Source organism: Micropterus dolomieu, linkage group LG10 (genome assembly GCF_021292245.1).
Source record: "Micropterus dolomieu isolate WLL.071019.BEF.003 ecotype Adirondacks linkage group LG10, ASM2129224v1, whole genome shotgun sequence".
NCBI lineage: Eukaryota > Metazoa > Chordata > Actinopteri > Centrarchiformes > Centrarchidae > Micropterus > Micropterus dolomieu.
The window spans coordinates 19,223,527-19,250,560 of NC_060159.1; the positions used below are offsets into that span (position 1 = coordinate 19,223,527).

General features: G+C 42.2%; 1 protein-coding gene across 5 annotated transcripts in view; it reads right to left on the minus strand.

The window, feature by feature from the left end:
* Positions 1-27,034, minus strand: part of fut8b (fucosyltransferase 8b (alpha (1,6) fucosyltransferase)) — a 120,107-nt gene that overhangs the window by 80,363 nt on the left and 12,710 nt on the right. For 2 of the 5 annotated variants that reach the window (XM_046060453.1, XM_046060456.1), the window contains exon 2: positions 22,632-22,719. The exons of 1 other annotated variant lie outside the window; for it this stretch is intronic. The gene's annotated coding sequence lies outside the window, so the exon portion shown is untranslated. Of the gene's footprint in view, positions 1-17,701; positions 17,722-17,952; positions 18,125-22,631; positions 22,720-27,034 lie in introns of those variants that run through there. 2 more of the 5 variants (XM_046060455.1, XM_046060454.1) reach the window with 2 other exon arrangements.

A 27,034-nucleotide genomic window follows, 5' to 3' on the forward strand; every position in this document is an offset into this window, starting at 1 on the left:
GTAGTGGGTGACCCTCTGTCACCGATCAGTCACGTAGTGTGAACGCCAAAATGACTTCAAGACTCCCGTCACAAGACGGCCTAAGTATCAAAGTATGTGTGAGAGAGTCCGTTTTATGTGTTTATTTGGGGATGGGAGGTTTGAAGAGAAATTGTGGAGCTAAACATCATTACAAATTGATCATTGATCAACTTACATAGCAGTGCTGAGAAATACAATCCTCTGTGAACGTCAGACAGCGCGCTAAAAAGAACCTTGCCCATCGCTATTTGCAATAAACAGAAGGTCTATCTACCTTGAGCTACAGTATATTGCTGCTTGGGTCCACACACACACACACACACACACACACTCTCTTCCTGTCTGTTCTAGTTTCTGTTCCTCGTAATGAGTCCCAACGACAGCTGACCTTTCACGGCCTGGGGTGCCAGGGAAGAGCAAGGGAGGTGGGGTGCAGTGACGGAGGGTGGAGGGGCCTTTGGTGACCCCATACAGAGGGTGCCAACCTTCCTTCAGTCATTTTAAAGAGGCCTAATGACTGACTTAATACACAAGAGAGAAGAGAGAGCGAACAGAAGCGACAATAGAAGAGAATCACTGGCCAGAGAGGGAGGGAGGGAGGGAGGGGAGGAGGAGAAAGAAAGAGGACAGGGAGAGAGAACAGCTACTGTTACACTGTGCTAAATTGTGTGATTTTTATCATCTGAATATGCGGTGACGCATAATGTGATACGCCTGGATCCACTGAATATGGATTTTGCTCAGATTACAATCAGACCTTTGAAACAAGTCTTGGAAGTGGTCAGGCTTACATTATGATTAAAATTCTATGTCATTTGGCTGCAATCCACAATGAGAGCTGCATTAAAATACGGAAAGGAGGTGCTCTAAACAGAGTATTTCATAGGAGATATTATAGGCATTTTCAGGTTAAGTGTGGATGTCCAGCTGCCTGAAACAGTGAGACGCTCTTTGTGATCAGGTATCAAAAATCACACGGCATTGGACTAAAGCGTAACCACAGTCAGAGTGACAGGGCTGGCAGGAAACTAAAGGCAGAAAATCAGAAATGGCACCGCAGTGAGAACAGAGGGAATGTGTCTGAGGTTGAAACCAGCAGTTAGGGGACACAAGCAAGAGAGGAAGACATTGAGAAAAATTGTCCTCCTGATCTATCGCAATCTCCCAATAAAAGCCAAGATTGACGAGAACAGGGGACACAGTGGTCTCTTGTGCAATAAGTTACGTTTCCAACACAATAAGCAGTGCAACCCCCCCCCAAACACTCCCTCCCTCACTCATCTCCTGCCACTGAATTTACAGTCAGCAGTTAACTCCCATTATACCCTGGCTCAGGGCAAAAGTAGCCCCTGCCACAAGTCACAGTGTCCTCTCTGAGGCTGCTGAGGCTTGAAAGATAAAGCAACAACTGGGGAAAGAAAAAAATGGAGAGGAGAGCTGTAGCAGAACAGGCCGAGGCAGCAGCAGTAGAGGAGGAAGAGAAGGAAACTAAGAACAAGGAAGAGGGGACATAGATTGCCTGGACAGCAAGAAAAAAAAAAAAAAAAAACAGTCACAGAGAGACACCGGGGGGTGGGGGAGTAATCAGAAGAAAGATGGCAGCTGTAGACACAGACAGAGGGGGAGATGAAGAGTGTTCCCCGAGGGTGCTGAGTCCTGACTAACACAGAGAAGGAGTTCTATAAACAGCAGTAACACACAACGATTCATCGCTCTCTGCTACATTACCTCCACTCTCCTGTCTCCAACCCTTAGCTCCTTTGCTCTGTGACCTTAAATCCCCACTCTGCAAAAAACACGTCAGCTGTAAGTGAAATACAACAGAGAAAAAAAAAAATTCTGGCAAGTGAAGGAGACAACTGGATAGAAGATAACATCATAGACATTTGCTCAAGCCAAAGCCTTCCTCTTGAAATAAAGCATAAGACACATTAAAGCACTTTAAAATGACTCATATAAGACAATTCTGCAGATATTGAAAACGGCCTTGTGTGTCAGTGATAGTCACTGATGTCACATCCAAGCAAGACGACCCTCACTCTCAGCTCAGTCTTTTCACCCTCCATTTATGCTCTTCCCTTCGAGTTTCCTCCAGGTGCTCCTATGTTCTCCCACATTCCAAAGACGTGCACGTGAGATGATATAAAAACGCAAAATTGCCCACAGCTGTATGCATTCGTCCATCTGTATTGGCCCTGTGATGGACTGGCAACTAGTACAAAATTAATAATTGACAAGTTGAGATGGGTGTTTTTGTGCCGTGCTCCAGCCGGAACGATGTCCTCCTCTCTGCTCCACTCTCTATTGCTTTATTATGGTCGCTGGCTTCCTCTTAACTCCATTTCCTCTTCCTCATCTTTACAGATGTTTGTTAGAGCTTGACATTAAAACCCAACCCCCTTGCGACCTGCCTAGAACAAACTTTGGGCAAGCTTGCACCGAATTTTCCATGTAACTGCTTTGCTTTGGGTCAGGATTGTTTGAAAATGTTAAAACACTCTTACCCTCACTTAATGATGAGAAATTACTTACTAGCGATGTTGGGATTCAGGGGGCTTGGATATAACCGAGTTTGGATGTAGATTAGACACAAATGACTAGAGACACAGAGATCTTGTACACATTTTCCAAGTTCAGATCCAATTTTTGCACCTCATACTCTATGATTACGACTCCCATCTGTCCTTTTTCTTCCATCTTTCTTTAAGAGCCTTCTCTGTCCATCCACCATGGCAGCCTGCATGCGTCACAACACAAGCCATATTGACAGAACTCCTCGTCCCCGTCAGGTTGTGTTTTCTGCTTCGGGTCTGCACCCGTTTGTTTGCCTGACTTCTCTTCCATCTCTTCCACTCCGACTCTGCGTCTGGCACTGTGTGTGTCTGCTCAGCCTATCAGCTTCCGCTTGGATGCTCCTTCCACTTGATGTGACCTGTTTGTAAATCTTTTGTAGTTAATATATAGATTGTGTAACAGTTCCATGTGTGGACCCTCATGTGGAAGGAGTTTTTATTTTTTCATACAGCACTGCAGAAATGGCTGGCATGATTTCGTTTGACCGGTTCAACAAGAGTTTATTCAAGTGTTGTAGGAAAACAATCCTGTCATTGGGCTGAAGGGTTTCTGCTTTGTTGGAGACACTAATCACATTCACTACATCCAGCCTTGACTTGCTTGACTTGGATATATAGCATTGGTTGTTAGTGTAATGAAACTGACAATTACAGGCTACAGTGCAAACATTCCCTCTGTGGCTTTTCAAAACCAGAGGCCTTTTTAGTGTAGTCATTCGGGCTTGGCCCTAAATGGTTCAACTCTGTATTCCTCCAGAGGACAATAAAAAGACACAAGACTCATTGAAAAAAAACAACAACAACCTGCCTTAGCTCTAGGGGAGGAAGTTTCCTAAATGCGATTAAAGAGAAATACTGGCACACTGTCTTCCCTGACCCCTATTAACGGAGCCTGAGGAAACATCTACCTCATCTCTCCTCTCCAAACACCCCACCACTAAGCGGGACCTGTTGCTCAAATCACATTAACTAACAGCAGATGAAAAAACTCAATACACAGCGTGCCAGGCTGTGCTAGCGCTGAGCTGATGCAATCACACCTAAAGACACACTGTCTTTTTTCTTTTACTACACAGTCTCTCACAAAGCAAAATATAGAGAAATAAAATCATGTGTTACTGCAAAAAGGAGCAACTCTGTGTAGTCTTTCCTTCTATCCAGTGCAGGCACCGCTGAAGCCTTATTAATACTCAGTAAAGCCAGTGCAAGAGTTTACACAACATGACTTTGCAAAAGCTGAAAGTGAAGGGAGAGACTAAACACTTCAACTGCTGGCGGAACATTGTGATCCAACTGGGAGCAGCTGCATCCTTGTTTCAATAACACACCAACAACAAACTGTCCCGTTTCCAGTTGCGAGGATCAGTCGAGAGACTCTGTCACTCTCCTCCACCACGCTCTAGGGCACTGCATGTCTGCCATGTTGCACATTAGACACAGTGGAATGTTGCATACATGTAATATTACATGTGCTTCTTGTCAATTAACAACAACTGACAATAGTCTAGACAGCAGAGGGAACTCCATCAATCTTCCTCTGGGGAGGGTACTGCTTTGTTGCTTATATTCACTTCCCTTGTGCTAAGATTGGGCTTTCACTCCCTTCACTTGCTTGCAGCTCCTATTCGCAGAGTGTGTAAGCAGCCACTGCGCACAGCTGTCATGTGTCTGCTGAAAGCGGTGTGACTGACACTCATTGTTCAAGATTGAATATGCATTTCTCCCTCCAGGACTGACGCATGCCAAATGAAGGACATTCCCCTGATTGATGGCATCTATTTATAATAGAGCTCTCTCTTCTCGCTCTAGTACAGACTTTCTCTCTGTTTGTCTCAGTCTGTCCTGCTGACCTTTGACAGATCCAGAACTAGAATGCACCACTGGGTAAACAGAGGGAGTTGAACTTGAATGCACAATCCAGAGTTATTGCAAATCTCTCATAGTTCACCCAACTTTCCATCAAGGGGTGATGAAAAAAAATTCACCCTTGCGCTGCAGAAATTATGCATGGACACATGGAAGGTGGGAGGAGGAGGGGTACTCCTGAGCACCAAGGTTAGATCACAGACATAATCAATAATGCACTGCCTATTGTGCTTCGGCACTGCAGTCAGCTTTGCCCAGTTCTTCAAGTGATACCTAGGTGCTGGATCGGCCAAGCCTATGCAACAGTCCACATGAAAGATGGCTCTTCTGGAAGGCAGTGACAGTAGAAACAGCAAGTAAAGTGGAGGAGGAATGATGGCTTGAGCAGATGACAGGGAACGTGGACAGACTTGGCAGGAGAATGGAGGCACAGAGGGAGGGCCTGGTTGCTGCTGCTGCAGATGTTGTTAGTGAGACCACAAGACTATGGAGCTGGGCTGAGGAACTAGATAGTAAAATAATGATAAGAACATAGATAAAAACACTTCCTCTTTTCTTGTGCACTCACAGAGTGATAACTACTTCATTTGATACAATTAATTGTAAATAAAGTTGTTGTGTGTAGCTCACAACAACTTCCCTGCTACAAACTATCGATACTAGCCAAGCTGAGCAACGAAATGCTTCCTCTATGGCTAATCCACCACTCAGGCAGCGTCGATGGTTTCATCTTCATCTCTGCAAACCAAAACACTGGCAGGCAAAAATGCAGTCAACTGCATTTGTGTCCTCAGTATTCTGTCCGTCATACTGCTCATCGTTTATGGGCCTATCCATACAACATCCGTATCCACACATTTATTACTACATGACATACACAAGTGTTATTCCAATTGCTTTTCCTGGTGACCACGCAATGGGCATGGTGACAAACAGGCTATTCAGTGTTATTGCTGTTATATTGCCTTGTAATGTAGATGGCCCGTGTGCCTCCCTCTGAATTATTGATCTGCTCGTGTGTAACGTAAACACAATAAAACAGACGTGACAGTACCTCCCTGTCACAGCACACAGGATACGAGTGTGTGCATAGATCACTAATCATGGATAAACATATACCATCTGGAAACTACTAAAACATATGAGATCATAGAAACAACTGTACTGTGAAATGTATTCACAAACTTATTTTCATGTACTAAAAACAACACAGGCAGGGATCGTTTTTATCTTGAGGGGGAAAAAATTTGTCTTATTTGATTGTGTTGGAAGTTCCTCAGCTAAGATGTTGCCTATTACAAACTTCTCCAATTAAAACAGCAGTTTAGCTTAGAAATTCTAATCACATCCCTGTGAGTACATGATCCTGGAGAACCATATAAACCTACGGGGGACATTTTGTACAAAGTATGCATTGATCTTAGTGCTGCTCAGCTCTGTGAACGGGCAGGTTGCTAGCTGGATCCTGTGTGCGAGTCAGTAATGTCAGTAAAGTCTAGTTTGGTCTCGGGTCTCTCAGGAGGTAGAAATCTCCTTCCCCCTACGCTCCCTTCCTGACTCCTCAGTCTGTTGGATCTGATCCTCCCAGTGTGTCCTCTGCAGCGTCTGCTTCTGTTCCCCTTCCTGTCGGTAAGCTGAGGGCCAGTAGAGGGGAACAGGCATCCAGCGCCTTGGACTGGTAGCCTGGCTCCCTCCAGCCTAGTCATTACTGCTGGCTAACAAGCAGAGAGCGAGGGACGTCTGTGGCTGCTCTTCCCCTTAACTAACAAAGAGAAAGACCTCACGGGTAACTGTGGTAGCAGCAGCAGCACACAGGCATAGGCTCCTGCTGGACCCATAATGGTGCTTTCTCATTATATGCTGTCTCTGGGGGAAAGAAAAATGTACATGCTGGGCTACAGGTCCTTTCAACTAGGCATTGTGGGTAGAGAGGAAAGAACATTATGTGCACAACCTGTCACATGCCAGTGCTTTGAATTATCTTTATGTAGTGATGCTGTGTCGTCCTCACGTGCACTCAGCTGGATGTTTACACGCTTCCTTAATGTCATTTTATATTTTTGTTTGTGCCAAAGATGTCGGAGGAATTCCTGTGTGGGGTGGGGGGACATGAAATGAGTTTGATTTGATTTGATTCCAGTGGCTCCATTAGAGCCGGGGGCGACACAGGGGGAAGGCAGCAGGACTCACACAGTCCATGTGTACTCAAGCATACATGGCTTTAACCAAAGCACGGGCGCACATGCTCACAAAAACATACATCATCCCACACACAGATACCCACAGAGGCACATCTTGCTTTCTTTGAAGACCCACAAACTTACTAGTATATGCAGTGTTTCCTAATAGTTGGCAGTCAGTTTCAGTGATGGGGGACTGAGGCGTGGGATATGTTTATTAAAGACTTGTAAAATACTCTTAAATCCTCGGCCCACCACTTGTTTGACAGTTGTTTTCATCCATTTTCAGTGTGTCCATATTGAAGTGGGCTGTATTTTGGCAGCATTGCTGTTGACATTTCATTTAGTCAGCTCAATATCTCATCTTTGCTCAGGAACAAAAGTCTCTCATTCTATTATAAGCTAATGAGACTAGCATTACCCAACTTGCTCATGCAAATTTACTGGAGTATTATACTCCAACTGATCATAGCCAGTTTTGACTATACAGTCAATTATCTCCATAGCAGCTCGTGCAGGTTATGGTTCAAACGATGTCTCTGTATTCAATATATGGCCAAGTTACGGCTGTCTCCATATAGAAGGTGGACAAAATATCATAAGATCTATAAATTCTAATGCAACCCAATGCAATAGCCCTGCAATATATCTACATTTGTGAAGGTAATAATAGTAATACATCATAGAAGCACCATACATTATAACAACCATGACCTCAAAACTGACTGCAGAGTGGATCAACATCTCTCTGACTCAAAAATACACTATTAGCTTCCAAAATCTTACAGTTGTACTTATTGCAAGACTATTGCATTGGATTGCATTACAGTTTACAAGTGCTAATGTACTTGAGTCGGCCACCTACACTAACCATCACAACATAAGCAGTTGATTAGACGTACTTCACATTGGGTTCATTATAAATACACAGCGTGTAAATAAAGCTTGAAATCTTTGTGTGGAAATACCAGGCATAAATTCCAGTGTGTTGCACCACAGCAGCCGAAATAAAATCAATGTGTGTAGAAATGCAGAATCTGCCAACAGCTGTTGTTACCCTTCTTGTTCCTTCAGTAGCTCACATACCAGTGATACACAACAGACACCAGTTACCTCCTCACAGTTCAGGCATGTCCCCTCTTATGTACTCAGGTCACGCGGCTGATCTTTGACAGGTTGCACGCAGAGGCCTGCGCAGAGCCGCACCAATACCAGAGCTCTGACCCCTGGTAATGGGTCTCTGGGGGGTTGATTTAGGAGAGCCAAGCCTGTTCAGCTCTGTGCAGTTGTAAACTGGCTGGCCCCTCCCCTGGGACTGACCCCCCCCCACGCTGCAACCTCTCATCACCTTCCCTCCCTCCTTCACCCTCCACCGCAGTGACGCTGTTGCCTAGGTAACTTGGGGATGGGAGGGGGCGGGGGTTAGGTGGTACAGATGAGGTGGTTTGTTATCTGTCTACACGGTTGATGTGAGATGAAATATGATTGTGTCCTGGTGGTACAGGTAGCGATGGGTTGATGGAGATATAGGAATTTTGTACTGGTGAGAGAATGTCAATGTTTCTGGGAAAATATATCAGCATATAATAACAATAATAATGTGTGTAACATTACACTATGTGTAATAATAGTGTGTGTGTGTGTGTGTGTGTGTGTGTGTGTGTGTGTGTGTGTGTGTGTGTGTGTGTGTGTGTGTGTGTGTGTCTCTGTGTCTAAGCAGAACAGAGGTTGGTGAAGCTTAGCCGACTCTGTGGAATGTAAACTAGCCACTGCAGCACTCCTGCCTGGCCTCAGTCAGATGCTGCCCCACCAGGGATCCAGCGTGTCGTGCAATGCCCCCCACCCTTCGCCCTCACACGTGGCCATCACCCAACAACCTGCCTGGCACCCACCTTGCGTTCCAGTTGTCATGGTGATTTACACGGCATGCCTTTATTTTCAAGCATGTGCAGATCAGTAGACTTTGAACAGAGGCATTACCATACCACGCATTATCGTTTCACAGCTATGTGATACCTGTGCCTCGCACAGCCGCAGTTATCTTCCTAGATGATTGCCCAAGGGAAGCTTCAATGCTTTAATCTAATCTGATGACAAATGATTCAATTACCTTGGCCACTGATTAACCTCTTCCTCTTTGTTTTGTGCACCTATAGCTGAGCAGGTCTAATTTCATAACCCCCCACCCACCCTCACTGGATGTGGCTCTGCAAATGTCAGTGTTGGTTGGTGTCACTGACTTGATGCATTGTGTTGTGCTTTGTGTTGTGCTGTGTGTGTGTGTGTATATATATAGCGGTGGCTCCACTGCAACCATGGCTCACCAGCCATCTGCAGCCCACTGAGGGACACATGATGATGATGGCTGAGTCACCCATTAGCCCAAATTAGAGCCATCCTTCCACCATTCAAGACAGGGCCGCTGGCAATGCCACGCAGTCAAGGCCATTACAGAAAACACGCGCTAAACTGATTTTGCTCTGCAAATACCATTAGCTGGTGCCCCAAGATTATAAATATCCAAACTCCCAATCTGATGAAGAAAATGGGCTCGGATGGGGAACCGTGTTACGAAAACCCTGCATCAATGTCATGGACTTCTTCACTAGTTGCCAGGGGGCAGAGTGTGGAGGGTAATGGCTACGACAAGCCAAAGATGAAGGAACAAAGACAAACAGCTGTGGTGAGAGAGGGTTTACATGGACAGCTACAGTTGCTGCTGGGGGAGTTTTGTGAGGAAACGGTATGTGTGTGTAGATAAAAAATTACAGCACTGTGTTTAGCAGAGACCCCCTACATTTTAGCAATCAATGTAGTTATAAGCACAGCAGCTTAACACACACACACACACACAACACTTTAAAAGCTCACTGTTGACAGTTAGAAATGTAGGGGGAAAAAATTTTTTTATAGCTTCAAACAAGTGCTCTCTAAAATGGCCACAAGCTGTTCAAATGGCCTTGGTTTAGTAAACAACTGTCCTGCATGTGGGCCAATTTGTCAAAACAGCATAGCCACTTCAAGCCTGGGGAAATTGCCATTTGGTCCATACAACCTATTTCGATCCACTCATGTTTCCGTTTTGCCACAAATGCAGCCCAACCCGCCCGCCCCTTTCACCATTTTCTTTACTTGAGGGTTTCTGTCGAATGCCAACAACTGTTGCCTAGCAACTAAATATTCACCCTGCAGAAATCCACTAGATTATTATTTCTTTCCAAGTTTCACATTTCTGAGAGAGAAAAAAGCTATATTTGTGATTTCAAGTTTACAAATCCCAGTGGTGCACAAGCAGTGGTATGTTCTTCAAATGAAATGCACAACTCTCTACGACATCAACAGTCGCAGAGACACTACAGCTAATTCAGGGCATATGTAGAAATTAGAAGAGTGTTAATAACGACTGAAACCAACCAAATGTACTGGTTGTAAACACCACATTACAGATGGCTTGCTGTGCATAGAATGTATCTATGCATGCTTGGATTTTTAAAGGAGGTATAAAAGGTGTTCATTCCTAAGCAACTGTTGAAACCACACTCACTTAATTTAACTTCTTGTTATCATGTGTCTTTATAGAAATACATACTATCTCAGTTAGGAGATTCTTCACTTCTACTGCGTTTATGATGCTTTCCTATTTCAACTGACTGGTGTCATTCCTGTCCCAATGCTTAAGCAGTGAGAATATTTTTCCCTTGAAGATGGAGTGTGTGCCTGTGGCAAGCCGGTAGTGTGGGCCGAACCCTGGACTCCCAGTAATAGGTCTTTTTATTCAAGACAACAAAGACCGTGTGTAATAAATACCACTGGATGGGGACTCACAATTCACAGAGTCAACATTTAGGTAGTCAGAAGTTGTGTTTGAACGCTGCAGAATGTGTCTCATGCCACAGACAGCAATGTTATCCCAATTTATTTGTGCAAATACGTTTTTTAAAATTCTGATTCTTTAAGAAAAATAGTGTCACTTTGACGGCTCATTTTTTTCCTCTTCTGAACAACTTGTTTCTTTGCCACTATATTGTGTATGTTTTAATAACAGCTGCAGGGGCATTATTAACTTTAATCATGGGTACAACAGTAACTTCAGACAACTTAGAGACAAACTACGTTATAACAAATAATGAAAATAATTAAGTATAATTATAGTTCTCATGTGAAATCTTGCTCCATACAGTCACAGATGCATGTGTAATGAAAGACTGTTTTCTTTTCAGTAATATACATGTTTATGGTAAAGAGACAAGAGGAACAAATCATACATTCAAAGGACTTAATTACTAGTTAAATGAAATTGTTCACTTGAGGTTTTAAAATTGCTAATTTGGCTGCACAAACTATGAATAATTTTGTGACAATGTATGTTTGTGGACTGAATTGTGGAAGCATTGTTTGAAGGTCCTGATTTTTAGCTATAAACCTGCGGTTAATACTACACATTTTGTTAGAGGGTGCCAGCTGGGATGTACCTGAATCCATCTTTTCAGTCAAACTGAATTCTGTAAGAAGGATTTAATGATGTACAGAAGAGTCGTGACGCTTGCAGTGGATCCATGTGCACCATTGTGACTATGCACTCAGGGAAGCCAGGGAATAAGTGTACCAACACAGAAAACTCTACTTATCTGATCTAGGCTATAAACATGGCTGCTTATTAGGATCACACCATATCAATCCCATGCAAAAATCTGAAAATTACCTATGAGAGAGCAGGTTTGGAGCTAGAAAGCAGCCTAACATGAAAAGGAAGGGCGTCACAAGTTCACGTCAGGCCTCTCAGTGATGTTCTCATCATCAGATCCTGAACCTGGAAGCTGTCAGCACATCAGAGACATGCCTACATCCCCCTTTAGCTCCAGGACATAGCCTACATGTGGATATATCAGCAAACATGGCCACACCAATCTCTGGCTGTCACAAAGACGCACCTTGTGCATTTGCACCTGTGCAAATATTTATCTGAATTTACACGTGGATTAATTAGACAAAAGCAACCCAGTCTTGAATGGCTTTGGATGTAAAATGGTAATTACTCCTAAACCAAGCTGGAATAATGAACTTGTTAGCATGCTCAGCCTCCTGGAATTCATTACGCCGCTCAACGCTGCACACCTGATGGAGAACAACCTGATCTGTTTTCATTCCCAACTGCTCCAAGGGACGCTCTGAGGGGAGCCCTGAATAAAACAGACATGTTGATTGTGACGTGTCCAGAGGCCACTCGAAACTACTCACATACATACAGCAGACACACACATCAGCTCATCTAATGAGACTGATCAGTCGTCTTCCTGCTTCCTGCTGTCTCATGTGATTGCATACAGGCTTGCCACAGAAAAGCTTGATATGAGCAAATCAGAGGGAGTCAGAGCTACTGGTACATTTCACTTAACCCTTTAAAAGAATGCGAGTGCGTGACCAACAAATAGGACTCAATGAAGGCTGTTAATATCAATGTTGCCAATTAGACAAGTGGATTTTTTAAAATTAAAATGGAAGGGAAGGCTACAATTTAACTGGTATGAAACTATTTTTGAGATAGTTAAGCGCTCTCTGTTGAATACTACGCATCCCTAAAAAGGACATTTCCAGAATTATTTTCTGAGAATGTGAAATTAAGTTTAAAATCTTTTCCATGCATGCACCCCGATTAAAAGATATTTTCAAACCCCTTTTACCAAATCTCTTCATTGCCATTTAATTCCAAATGTCAAACAAAACAACACTTGAGACTTTGAATTTCAGTAATCCATTTTGTAAAATTGCATCAGGCTATAAAATTGCCCATTTTGAGAGGAGCTGCAGCTCCTGTTTCATTTTAATGATTACATTTGAGAACAATGCAGGAGCAGAAATGAGACAAGGGGAAGTTTTTTTTCTTCCTCTTTTTTTTTTTAAAACTGTTTGTGGTTATCTATGGAGCCGCCTCCTGTATAGGCCAACACACAATCCAAAGACATGCTTTCACAGAGATGTTTGTACATAATTAGAGCCTAAAATAGTCACCCAGAGTGGCATTACATTTTGATAATCATTCACAATTAGATTCCACATATTGACAGGGAAAAACAACTAAAACAAGCAAGTAGCTAACAACTCTCAAAGTCACAAAATATAAGAAAATTAATTGTCCATAACAAATTTATCCTGATCTGCTCTCAAAGCACCCCATGCACTCATTCTCTGCTTTGCACAGTCTCGTTTTCCTACTGTCTTCCCTACCAGCTGGGTCAAGGACAGATCAGGGGCGACGTGCCTCCAGTCAGCATTTGCCTTTTTTTCACTAAGGAAAATGCTCTCAGGCACTCTGCCTATTTGTCCGGCATTTGAGTCAATCACACCCCCAAACAGGCTTACAATCAAAGCACACACTGCTGATTACATTTCAGATGGGTATTTGGGAGGTAAACATTTGAATGACAGTACAAATAGACACAGTACTGTGACAGACACTGCCTTATTGCCTTGCCAAGTCTGTCACACAGCAGCAACTGTAGATTCACTATCACATTCAACGCAGCTATGCCTGTTCCTTGTAGAGACTGATATTTATGCAATATTGGTTCCCTCTAATGTTGGCAATTTACGACTATAAACTCCATCGTTGCCCTCCCTGTGACTCACTCTGGATACAAGCACTGGCTAAAGCCTAATATCTATAAAATATAACACCGCTTTTTACCAGTATAATTCAGCACCTGGTAGTGAGGAAGCTTTATTAGGGTTGTAGTGTATCTAGTGACAGCTAAAGACATTTTCAGGACCAAAGCGTTTAATGGAAACAGCTGGGCAGCATGTGGGTTAATGTAATGGCTTTGCATGTTGAGCAGAAGTGGTGCTAAGCTCAAGCTATCAGAGAGTCATCGACAGAGCAGACCCGCCACTCCATCTCTCTCACGCTCAGTCTCGCTGGCCTCGTATCTCCAGCTCTCCTTTTTCACTCCCCTCTAAGCACCCATCAATTGAGGCAGTGAAGCCATCAGTGCCCACGCTTAGCCCGCCTGTCTCATTGCTTGGATAGCCGTGTGTATGTGTGTGCGAGAGAGCTTTAGTGTTTGAGGGTTTTTGTGTGTGGAGCCCCTTGATTGGACTCTACAGCAGAGGCTGAGGCATTAATGAACACTGCCTGTCACAGTCCAAGTCCTCTTTGCAGATCTCTCACCCATCACTCCAGGCGATGGATCAGCGAAGCCGGATCTAAATGGGCTCTCTTTTACTTTTATTTCCCCGCAGCCTGCTCTGCTGGCTGAAGATCATCGAGATCAGTGGGGGCAACGAATTCTGGCCTTTCTGCCCACCTCCCTCGAATGTTTCTTACATCTACTTTGGTAGCGTTCAAGTTATAATCAGGATCAAAGTGAAATGACACTCATTGTTGGATCATTCTGTGATAATTCGGCAAAAACTCCAGGGAAGGACACACCTCAGTGCGGTTTGGTTTTCAGGTCAAGTTTTGGAAATTACATCGGCACATCAAATGCGCCTACGTGTACTCTAATAATCCAAAATATAATTTAAATAAAACAATATAATTTGGAATCTTTTTCCATTTCCTGTACGGGATTTTTAACTAAATGTCAGTGATTGGGCAGGGAACATTTTGTTGTCTGATTAATAGGGCTGCAGCTAACGATTATTTTCATTGTTGATTATTTTCTCGATTAGTTGTTTGGTCTATAAAACGATGAAAAATGTCGATTAGTGTTTCCCATAGCCCATGATGACATCCTCAAATGTATTGTTTTGTCCACAACCCAAAGATATTCAGTGTTCTGTCATAGAGGAGCAACATTTAAGAAGCCAGAATCAAATCGTTGAAACAAATCCAGAAAATTGTAGGCTGTGGATTGTTCCAAATGTAATGTTAGTTAGCTAACGGTAGCTAAATTACTACTGAATGTAACGCTATATATCCCTTCTGCTTTTGCTTTTTAATCATTGTAATATTGAATAGAGACCTACCCAGCTGTACAGTAACAGTGTTAATCCTTAATATCGTTGTCCTCTGTCTCAGTCATCTGGTGATGTGGTGGTTCACTTTTACTCTATGATCGGTAGGCTTTAGCTTCTGTCTTTATTTGTTTCACATCAGTTTGACAGCCTGAATACAACCTTAAAATGTATAATGCAAACCTGTCTGCTTTCTGAGATTGCTTTTTATTTTTTCCAAAAATTAGACATTATTTCTCCAGGGAGTGCAGTAATGGTGCGCCGTAATAAATCTGAAAGGTCCGATGGTTTGTCGGACTTAGCAATAGTAACTAAGGGGGGCGTGGCTTAGGGTCAATTAAACAAATCTGATATGACCAATCCATACGTAGTACAGTTTTTTTGTTAGTGTCATTACTAAATGTCACAGCTATTAGTTACCTTCAATAAGTTAAGCCTACCCAGTTTTAGGGGCCACAATCTCACTTACAACTGTCAAAAACAAAATACTGAAAATATGCACAAGTCTAAAAATATTGCTGATGTATGAACATCTCTACTTACAGCTAAAACGGAATATGTTACTTGCAGATTAGAGGCATTATACAGATTTCAAATTTGTGGAAAACTACTTATTCTCATTTTAGGGGTAATATGATTAAAACACAATTATATTTCTGAAGAGAAGGAAATTATTCCTGTCCAGAAGTACCAGGGAAATCCCAGCTGACTGCAACTAAAATGAAGTTGTCAGTTTCCACCAAAACACTGAGCGTAGCCGTGAGTGCCCTAATGCATACTGATCTCTACAATAAGTGCATTTAAAAATGGTAATTGAACATATTCACTGCATTTTATTTCTTCATTACAGTGACAGATAAACACTCAGCGGAACCTCCGCTCAGGGTTCTCACAGGGGGTCAAATTAAGTGTGAAAAAAGTCTCCCATCCTCACCTTAGACAACTGAAAAACAGGGCTGCCTCGTATAACAGCCTTGCTCAAAGTCTGCCGAACAACAGCACACACCCAAAGAAGGACCCAGCCACAATTTGTCAACTTGCGTAACATCCTTCCACTCCACATGAGAAAAGAGCGCTCATTATGAATATGCAGGGTTACAGTAGAAGCAGGCTTTTGTCCTCACTGCCATGTTTTATTTAATGAGCCTGAAGTTGCCTTGACTTGATTTGCATGTGCTTGTTATAGACTCACACAGCGCCTCTGCTCATTCCCACTCACACTCCCCCAATATGAGGACATTTTGATTCCATTTTTCGCTTGGCTTGTCTGTCAGTTTACGCAAGCAGAAGGACCATGACTCAATTTTTTCCACCAAGGAGGATGTTGGGGCTTTCATTTGTGTGCACTTTTGCATCAAGGATGGAGGTTCGGCTGTTTCGAAGTGTGTGAGCGCATATGAGCATATGCGAGGGTGTGATCCGGTGTGTCGTTTGAAGCTGATTGCGTGGGGAGGCGGTGGCTCCCCTGTGAGGGAAAGCTCTGAAGAAAATAGTGCTGATGTGGTCCTTCACTCCGACAACAGCTAGATCCTACCAAGTGAGGAGACAGCAGGATACGAACTACATGAAAAGGCTAAAAAATCTGCAGCCAGCTAGAATACGTCTTTGATAAAAAGAAAAAAAGATGTAAAACTCCTTGTCTCCTTTCCCTTCTAATTTGGAAATGGCATTGGTGAAAATGTGGCTTATACCATACTTTCCAATTAATAGACCCTGGGGCAGAAAATATGTCCCACTTTGATGATGTCAATGCTCTGAGGAGTGAGGGACAGGTCAGTGCTAGCGTCATTGACATCAGAGGCCCTTAGCGCTGTGGTGAGATGTCAGCCCAGCTAGCGCCATTGCCGTGTGATGAGGCCTGGACAGACGTGCAGGGGGGGCCAACATGACAAGGCAAGCAGAAACGGGGATGATTCAACCCTGCAGTAAGGATGGAGGCAGGCAGGGAGAGACAGAAATGCAAGGAGAGGGGGAGGAAGGAAACAGAGAGCACTTGGCGAAGAGAAGGAAGAGTGAAAGGGAGACAAACAGAAAGATGAGGGCAGCGGGAGAGATGACCATGATAGGGACAACAAATGGGGAGTTTATATGTACAGTACAGAGGAATTCACCAGGGGGTGAAAGGAAGAATGTATTAATAGAGAACAGCACTGAGTGAACGAAGCACCTTAATGAAAAGGGGTGCTGCTGAGCACAGAGAGCAAATGGGAAGACATCTTTTGAATAGCTGAACCTGGCAGCAATAATGACTGAAAGGCATGATGACGGGAACCAAATTAAAAGACGAACAAGTGGACTGAATCAGTTGAAAAGTTGAAATCAGCGGCAAAAGTCAAAGAGATGATATCGTGACCAGAAGTGACCCCATTCACATGGACCCAAAAGCAAAGCACACACTGTCCAATCTGCTCTGGCGTAGCTGCGCTGTAGCAGAAGAAGAAAACATGTAACCACACTGCGGAACTCCTCGAGTGAATTTCAGTTGCTTTGTGAATGTGAAACAAGACACTGCAGAACATGAGCGCACATCCTCTGCAAACTTTCATTGAATAATTTAATGATCTGTGTTTTAAGAAATAAAAGTCTGTTTTTCTAGTTTCTGTTGCTGACTGATCCGACGCCATAGCAATTCAATCTAAAAAGGGCAGTTTGCGAAAGCTTTCGTTTTCTCTTATAAAACAAGTAAGTGTCTGGTAGGTCCTTCATAGGGAAGCTCATCCTGCACAGAGAAACTGCTGGTGATCGTTCCTTTTTTTGGTTCACTTAAAATGGTCTAGTGATTATGCAAAAACAAGATTTGTTTGAAACACATACAACCTTATTGCTTTGCTCTAATGTATGCTTGCCTTTTAAATCAAAACCAAAAATGCAGTTGATTAACATAAAAGATAAATGCTTGCATTTTCTAAAAGCACTGTGGTTGAAATTGGTCAGCCACCCTTCTCAGTTAGCCATGCGTATAATTTATTTTGGTTTAGTTCTTTTGCATTTTTGTATAATTTCTCTTTAGAAACTCTTAAAAAAAGCAAGTAAAGAAATACAAATACAGGATCATTAAAATGTCAAAAGGTTAAAGGAGGACACCTTAGACTCTAAAGACTTACACACCTTCCATATTTCTTGCCATTCAAGAAGATTTCTCTATTGTGAGGGTTTCATCTTGTCACATGTGTGTCTCACAATAAAGTGTACTACATGTGTTACTGGAGTTTTGACCTCTTCAGACAATTCCCCTTCTCCTTGCACCTTTGACGTGGTGAAGTTATGCCAGAAATCCCTAACCTGTAATCATTTCCAGATTAATGTTAATGGGGAATCTCTTACAAGACATCTTTGCTTAATTTGCAATACTTACGTACTTTGTTACAGGGAGCAAGGGATGTGGGCGGGGGTTGGACGGATGTAGGGAGTGTCGTGTGGGCAAAAGGTGTGGTGCTGACACCATGGCCATCTGGAAGGCCAGTGGGAGCTGAGGACCTAACAGTGAGAGCAGACTGTCACCTCATACATGCTCCTGATCTCTGCCAGTGTCTGCGAGTATGTGCACATAGAGAGACAGAGAGGGATTGAGCACAAGGAAAAAATGAGAATATCGGTGTTTGTATGGCCATTCAATACAACTCTGCATATCCATCAGCTGCCTATGTTTATATAGCAGACCAAGTGACAGGAAAATCCATTGAGAAATAAAATAAATATAAAACTCAGAGGAGCAATGACAGATGGAGAGAAAATGAGATATCACAAGTGTGTCAGATCATATTGACAGGGGCATCTCTAAACAGAACTACTGTTCCTTTGATATTAATCACATGACCTGAGCCATTTGTGTTCACAAAGCACAGAAACCCTAGAAAGGAATGACAAATATGATTAGCGAGAATGATACAATAGTGTGTGTCCAACATTGTATTTTTACGTTAGATCAGGGTCTTTCTCTCAGACTAAAGCTAATGGTAAACCTACTGTGAAAATTTGTCTGAAGATTCTCAGTCATCCAGGTCATAGTTATCCAAAGAAGGTTAAAATTTTAACATTCTTTGGGTACTGTGAAAATTAATTTCAGCGGTTTCTTGCGGACAGAAGGAGGCATTTGGGTTAGAGTTAGTGAAGAAAAACAAAGCCTCCACAGTGTGGACAGGCAGGCAAGCTGGCTAGACCAATCAAATCCTTCGCAAACAGGTCCCCACTGCATGCCAGAGTGCAGCTGGAAGAAAAACATCAGAGGTGCACCAACAGAATCTACAACATCAGTACTGGTGCTGATAAGGCACATTCATTCTCATGCTCTGCACTGATCCTTTTCTCCCTCAGTTTATTCATAAAGGAAATGACAGTCTTTATAGTAAATGTCAATCCATCGTCAACCGCTTATCTTGCGTACAGGGTCGCGGGGGGCTGGAGCCAACCCTAGCTGACATCGGGCAAAAGGCAGCGTACACCCTGGACGCAGGGCCACACATAGACAAACACCCACTCACACCCAAGTACAATTTACAGTCACCAATTAACCTAGTCCGCATGTCTTTGGACGGTGGGAGGAAGCCGGAGCACCCGGAGAGAACCCACGCAGACACGGGGAGAACATGCAAACTCCAACGTGCCACCTATAATAAATGTAAAGAATGATAAAATAAAAAATACACAACTTGAGGTTTACAGGATGTTGAGTTATTTTATATTGATTCATTTCTTTGATGCGTACTTCCTTGAACTAGTTGACGTATTTAATGAAATCCTTAGACTGTTTGTATGGTTTATATGCACCTCTATTAAATATTTAACAAACGGTGCTTTCCTTTTTCTTTGTTCAGTTCTCTCTTTTCTCTTGTCTTTGCCAACATCCTGTAGTCAGCTTTTTCAAAATTACTCATTCTGAGGCATTATTTACTTAGCTTGTTAAAATGATATCGTCACCTTTATAGCCAACCAACTCTTTAGACTGGTATTCCCTCACCAGAGGCACTCTTAAGGTTTTTGTGTAACTGCGTGGTTGTAAAAGAGACTGAAAGTGGATCTCTTTCCGGTAACGTTGCAATCTTATTATTAATGTAATTATTTTCTCTATCAATTAATTGATTGTTTGGTCCATGAAACGTAACTAAACAGTGTAAAATGCCCATTTTCCAGGCCCAAGGAAACATCTTCAAACGGCTTATTCAATTTCACCAATACTTAAACAAAAAGCCGAAAGATTTTAAAGTGAAGGCTGCAACTAACAATTATTTTCATTACTGATTTCAGACAATTATTGTCTCAATTAGTCGTTTGGTCAATAAAATGTCAGAAAATGATAAAACAACAACAACAACAACAAAACCACCCAAATACTCAGTTCACCATCACATGCGACAAAGAAAAGCAGCATATCTTCACATTTAAGAAGCTGGAACTATAGATTTTTTGGTCTTTTTGCTTTAAAAAAAAATGTAAACAACTAAAACAGTTGCTTAATTTTGTGCTGATCGTAATCGATCAACTTATAATTTCAGCTCTATTTTCCTGGTTTCAATGTGTTGTGGTTACTTCTTTATTCCTACACCACCACTGTCAAGCAGTGGACATAAACAAACAATGCAAAGCTGCAGTAAGTGTACACAAATTTGTACGCCATGCTGCTCGACTGTTTCCGCTGCAAGGAGAGTTTGATGTTATCACAGGACTGCCTTAAGCATGTTCAGAGCAGGTCTAACACAGTCTGGGTCTATTGCCTCTTGCATTGTTGCCTACACTGTAGGTCAATGTGCACATTAACACAATAATGTACAAAAACATACTAGTATGCATACAAACACATACGCAGTGAGACCCCTTGGCTATACAAGCGCTCTCCATGCTTCCACTATAATATATGTTGTTTATTTGCTGGATCTGAGCTAGCCAGCAGCACTACGCTGATGCAGCCAAGCGTAGCCTGCACTGGACACACACTCTGTCAACGGCAGTAAGCAAGCAGAGCACTGCACTGCCAGAGATATGGAGCAACAAATCTATACCCCTCACAGAAGGGGATGGTGTGGTGTGCTACAGTATATGATAGAATTTGATAAACAGTGGGGGTCAGGAGGCAGGTCAGCACACCATTAAGTTATTCTGACAATTTTGATCCATTGCAAGCAATATTGGGACAAGGCACTGGGCGTCACCTAAGAAGGGTAAGAAAAAAAACAAAGGAAAAACCGGCAGGAAGCATAAAACAAACACAGACTGTCTTTACTGCAGGAGATGAGAAGAGATAAGACACATCAGAGGGAGAGTGTGCTTTATCAGAATGCAACGAGATACATGGAGGAGAAACTCACTCCCTCCAGGGAGAAGGGAGGAGAAGGAATGGGCAATACACAGAGGGACAGCTGATTATAAATCATGCAGAGCTGCATTAAAAGAAAATTAAACAATAATACCTTTTGACTTATTGCAAGATTGTAATACTTGTAATGACTAAAACCTGTGTGGATAATTTTGGACGATCCTAGGGAATGGACATGGAAGGAAAATGGATGGAGTTTTAATATTCTGCTTTTTACTGTATATTTATGCTCTTGACCATATATAATGGTCTTCAGCTCCGCAAGGGGAGTTTGGGACTCGATAGGGGGAAACAAAGGCCTTTGTTTTAATTAATAGTTCAATTATCAAGTAGCTAATGACTTGGTAAATATAATGGGTTAATAGCTCAGCAAGCAAGATCAATGATCTGATTTTCATTTTGTTAAGCTGGAGAAAGTTCCAATTTAGGCATGCACAAGAACACGCGTGTATATATAGTATGGACTATGTATCTGGGTATGTATTAGGGCTGGAAGATATGCTGAATATATTCGAATATAATTTAAAGTGTGATATTGCAGATGACCATATCGTCGTGTTCGAGTTTTTAGTGCTCACGCTGGTCGCTGATGAGGGGTGTAATACGGAAACGGACAAACAGTGAAACGCAAGCTAGCTTGCTGCTGCGGGTCACTGTGTTTTTCACAGGGGCGGAAAGAAATCCCAAGAAATAACGCAATCAATCATCTGATTGCTCTAATTATTTTACCACCACTTCTGGCTCCGAAACGTATTTGGGATACCTCCATCTCTAGGCTATTTTAATTGACTTTAGCCCGACTTGTAGCTGTTAACTAGCTAGCTTTTCACAGTGTAGACCAACTCTGCTGTAAAGGGCAGAAGATGCCGTTATCTTACGGTGGCAAACAACACACACTCTTTCAGTAACTATTATGCTGCAACCTGTGTAACATTCCTACCCCCCATACACCGGGAAAGACTCGCATTTGCACACAGATTACCCAAAAAGCCACCTTCATTAAAGTGGAAGGCTTGGCCCGTAACACACACGTGCAGTTAGCCTGTGGGTGTGCTAACCAGGGGTGGAAGAAGTATTCAGGTCGGATGAGGGACGAACTGTCTTCTAGTATCTTCAACCAAGTTCAGTTGCCTTTGACCTCAACCTTTGTTGGATATTCAGGTCCATTACTTAACACCAACCTCTCTTTGAAAATATTCCACTACAAGTAAAAGTTCTGAATTCTAAACCTTGCAAAGGTAAAAGCTTGCAAGTACTATAGCAATATTTACAACATTCAATGTGCAGTAAAATGGTGCCCGTCAGCATTTTACTATTATACATGATGCATTTGGTTTCATATTATTGCTGCATTAATGTGTATGTTGCATTTTACTGCTGTGGATGTTTAAGATTGAGCAATTTTTTACTATGCTATATACTTTTGAATAGTTTAATCTACAGCAATGCATCATATTCTACGAGATCACCATATTTGCTATTTGAGAATGTACGGTATGTTATGTTAGACAAAATGTGTTTATCGATATACCTATGGTGTATCACAATACATCCTATAAATATCGCAATATTATTATAAACCATATTGTCGAGCCCTAGTATGTATGTGTGAGTGTGAGCTGTTTAGTGAAGAGCACAGAGCAGTGGCCATTCCTGAGATGGGTTTTCCATTAGATTTTAGTATGAAGTAGTAAAACTGACCTAATATCACATCTTAGTTGTACATACCGGTAGGTCATTTTCTGTAAGCCGATGATCCTGATGTTTGGCAGTCTGTCATGTTCACAGAGTAGCTGTTAGAGTGTAGGTCAGCAGTCTAAAATGAAAGAAAAAAAGATAAACTCTAATCTCTGTAATAGACAAGAAGGGAAAATGATTTTTGTATTTTTTATATCTTTAAAGTATGTTGGATCATGGTAGTTTCATTAAAACCATATGGACAGTGAATTCATTAAGAAGAAGTATTTCAAATGTGTGTGTGTTTCAGGCCATGCATGTGGGCATGAGACCAATGAGGCAGAAAGGATGCCAATAGCCTTTGAGGAAGGAGCATGTGTCCGGCATCCACCACTGCTGTGCTGGGTCACAGATGTCACCTGCTCCAGCAGCCTGCCTCACACCACTCGCCCTCCCCCACCACTTGCCCACTTGTAAGCAGCTCTACACTGGAGACGAATACAAGTAGCCCACGGTGTTGTTTGTTATTTGGATTCTAAATTGTTGTTTTCTTTGAAAATTTTGATTCACACATGTGTCACTGATCACAAGTGTCCACAACAGATGCTCAGATTAAACAAGAGAAGTGTTATCCAGGGCTACTGGCTATATTATGTGGCTGTGGCCTTGCCAAGTACTGACACTGCAAGTTCAACTGAATTAAACACTGCTGGCTGGTGGGTTGGTGGCATTAAACACAGTAAATTAGCCTGGAAAGAAGCCTGGCAGAGGAAAACATACTTAGATAATGTCAGCCACAAGATAAAGTGTGAAACCACCATCCCACAAAATAAAATCAGCTATGAGACAAAGAACTGTGTGTCTACGCGCGTGTGTGTGTCTGTCTGTCTGTCTGTGGCAAGAGCATATAGACTGCTAATCTTTCAATGGTTTGGTCATCTTTTTGAGGGGGCCTGAAATTCCTTTTGCACGCCTCACCACTTGTTTGCTTGAGACGCAGAGAATGCTTTACCACAGGAATCCTCCATGGAGATTGTTGATGTGTGCATCTTTCTCTAACACACACACACACACAAAATGTGCCCACCCACACGTCACTGACATTTCTTTTCGGAGCATCTTTAAATTACCACGCATATTAGTGAAGCACTGCCAGGGACTCTTTTTATTATTCCTCTTAATCTTGTGTGTTTATGGGGTCAGCGGCTGCCCCCACTCCCCCCTACGCCTTTCCCCTCCCCTTCACTCCTCCGCTCTATGCTCTCCAGCTCCCCTCTGCTAGCAGAAACAGACAAGTGGTTACACTCCCATGGAGCTCCTACTGCACTGCACCGACTGATCAGGATAGGACAGCATGGCACACTCCTGCTACACGCCTGCCTCCTCCCCTGCACTTGCCGCCAACCAAACCCACTTGCTACCAACTGTGACTCACTTCTCATAAAAACCAGCCAAGCAGTTCTACATGCCAGTTCAATGTGTCCTGATTTTAATTAATAATCTGGAGTATTTTTCAAGTCTTTTGGGTTACAGTTGGGTGTCTAATAGTTTATGATTTCCAACAAAGATTAAAGCGTCAGTATGCTTTAAGCAGAGTGCTTATCGGATCCTCGAACAGCATCTGAAATCCCCTCAACCATACCTTTCCAAACTCTGAATTAAGGGGACTGCATTTCCAAACTCTGCAATCCGAACAACATGCTCACTTCATGCATTAACTACAACTACACCTTTAGTGTATTCAACAAAGTGCAACACCATGAATGGCTTTAAAGAGACACTGTTTAAAACCTCTATTGTAACTATTCATCCATCACATCCCTCTCTATGACAGAGAGCATTTCGTCCCATTTTTGACTGTGGCCATTCGGAAAAGGTATAAATAAATATAACACGTTAGGATGACACTTTGTATGAATTTGTTTGTTTGAAGCCTACTGGACCCTGCACAATAGGCAAAAACGGTAGCCAGTAGCCTTGGTAACCAGTCAAGATTGTAGTTAATCACTGAAATCAATGTAGATAACATGTAGTTTTTAAATTCTTGTTGACTTAATAATAATAAACCATTTGCCACTTGCCATTTCAGAGTTGGATCTGTTTGTGTGCGTTTCATTTCGCATATTAATATAACATGTGCGACCGCTCTGCAGCTCAGCGGCACTGGACCTAATGTTGTTCAAGTCAGCTGTTAGCCAAAAAGCTAAAGGAAGAATGGAGAACAAGGGAGAGAAGCATTCTTTCCACAACTGTAAGTACTGCAATTAGATCCAGCTGTGTCACACTCAGATATGCAAAGAACTTTGTCTTCCGTTGTAAACTTTGTGCGACCAGTAAAAAGCTTTCAACCGCAAACAATTGAAATTGAAGCACCTACTAAAGCAGCACAGCAACGTGAAACGTAGCCTGTATAAATAAACTCCGGCAGCTAACATTACTGCCAGTGAAGCATCCACTCTGCAGGAGAGTGGAGTTAATCAACCTCCTGCGTTTTGTAAAAGCACTGAATACTAAACTTATGCATGCATGTGCAAAACAGTAACGTTAGTTCAAAAGTCGAGACACTTTTTTTAAATCTCAGACAGTGGCGTTAAAAAAAACGTTATGTTTCGTAAAATCATACTCGTTGCTGCATTATGAATACGATTAGTTAAAATGTCAGGGGGGACCTGCTTTGTTTTTTATTATTTTTAAATAGCCCATATACATAGCCTGTATGATACAGCATCCTCTGGTCTGAAAGGCTGCCGTGTTTTCAGTTTGGCTGGTTGTTGACTCCTCAGGTTAATTATTGTTCCTTTACAGTGGATTCATTTAAAATGTGCTGCTGAACAGGTTTCACGTCACTTTAAAGGATGGGGTGTGGTGGTTGAAAGTAATTGTAACGTAAAGAATAACATGACTATTTACTTTTAATACCCAGTAATTAGTAAAGTAATATTGTTACTTTTTAAATGAGTAATAAGAATAAAAGTAACTTCCGAATAATTTGCCCAACACTGCTGCTAGATATGGCGTATAAACTGATATGCTGCGAAAACAGTGCTACTTTCTGCCCCCTAGTTGCGCACATATCTCGGTGATGACGTTGCACAGAAACCCGTCTATACGCAGTTTACTTCAGAAGGGCTGGATGGTTCATGGATGTGTTCCAGGATAAGTAACTTACTGGTAAATATTGCTTGGACACTGTGGGCAGATGTTATTTGGCTTACCAGAGTTCCTCCCAGAAAAGTTGTTAAGCCTGGTGGCAAGTGTCATTTTTGATGGGGTGCCCACTGCCCTCACAGTTAGTTTGGTGGTGCGTGATCATTTTGAAAATCAGTTGGTAAAGATTACAGATTGCCATGCTGTTGCTCCTGTATTGCTCTGTGTACAGTGATGCAGCTAAAACCTAGGGCTGAAACGATTCATCAATTAAATCGATTAATATGATTACCAAAAAGCTTTGTTTAATCCATATAACTATATAGCACACTGTTTCGCACGGACATTTATTACTGTTGCATTTTGCACTACACGCTATGTGAATACAACATGATTATGATGGCGCGAAAATAGCGAGGGACGAAGAAGAAAGAGTCACAATTATGGGATTACTTCAAGCTAAAAGAAAACAACAACTCTGTAATGTTACAGTCTGTCCACCGTAAAACTAAATTTATGTCGCCTACCGCAACAGCACAATGGAATCTGATCAGAAAGCACCAATTCTAACATCAAGTTCACAGAGCGGATCACAGACAAGGTAACAGAAACAGCAACTTTAGCATTTAACTGAAATCATGATTGATTGATGAGTTTCAGGCTAGCCAAATTAAACGTACTTCTTAAATAATGCATCGATGAAATAATCTGTAGAAGCTTCAAGTACTAAAATCACCGTTAGCTGTAGCCCTACTAAAACCCAAAAGTGCATTGATGCAAGTGACAAAATCTGAGTTAACTTGAAGTCTTCTTGACAGATGACTCATGACTCTTCAATCATGACTTTTAGAGGGCAGCCCTATAAATGCCACCCAGCAAAGTGGTCAACTTAGGCCCGGCAGGCTTGCAATAAAATCTTCTTGTATTGACTTTATGTCTTTTCAATTTAAGGTTTGGAACAAAGTGCTCAAGTTTAAAGAGGTGGTATTATGCTCATTTTCAGGTTCAAAATCTTAATCAGGAGTTGTACCAGAACAGGTTTACATGGTTTAATTTTCAAAAAACACCATATTTTTCCTCATACTGCACATTGCTGCAGCTCCTCTTTTCACCCTATGTGTTGTACGCTCTGCTCTTGAGCTACAGAGTGATGCATCTTACTTGTACAAAATCTTTGTTGGGAGTTGCACATGCGCAGTTCCCAGGTAAGGACTACTAGCCAATCAGAAGCAGAGAAGGGCAGATCGTAAGAAACAAGGTAGTGTGATCCAAATCAAAGCCGCTTCAGACTGCGACTGTAAGCAGAT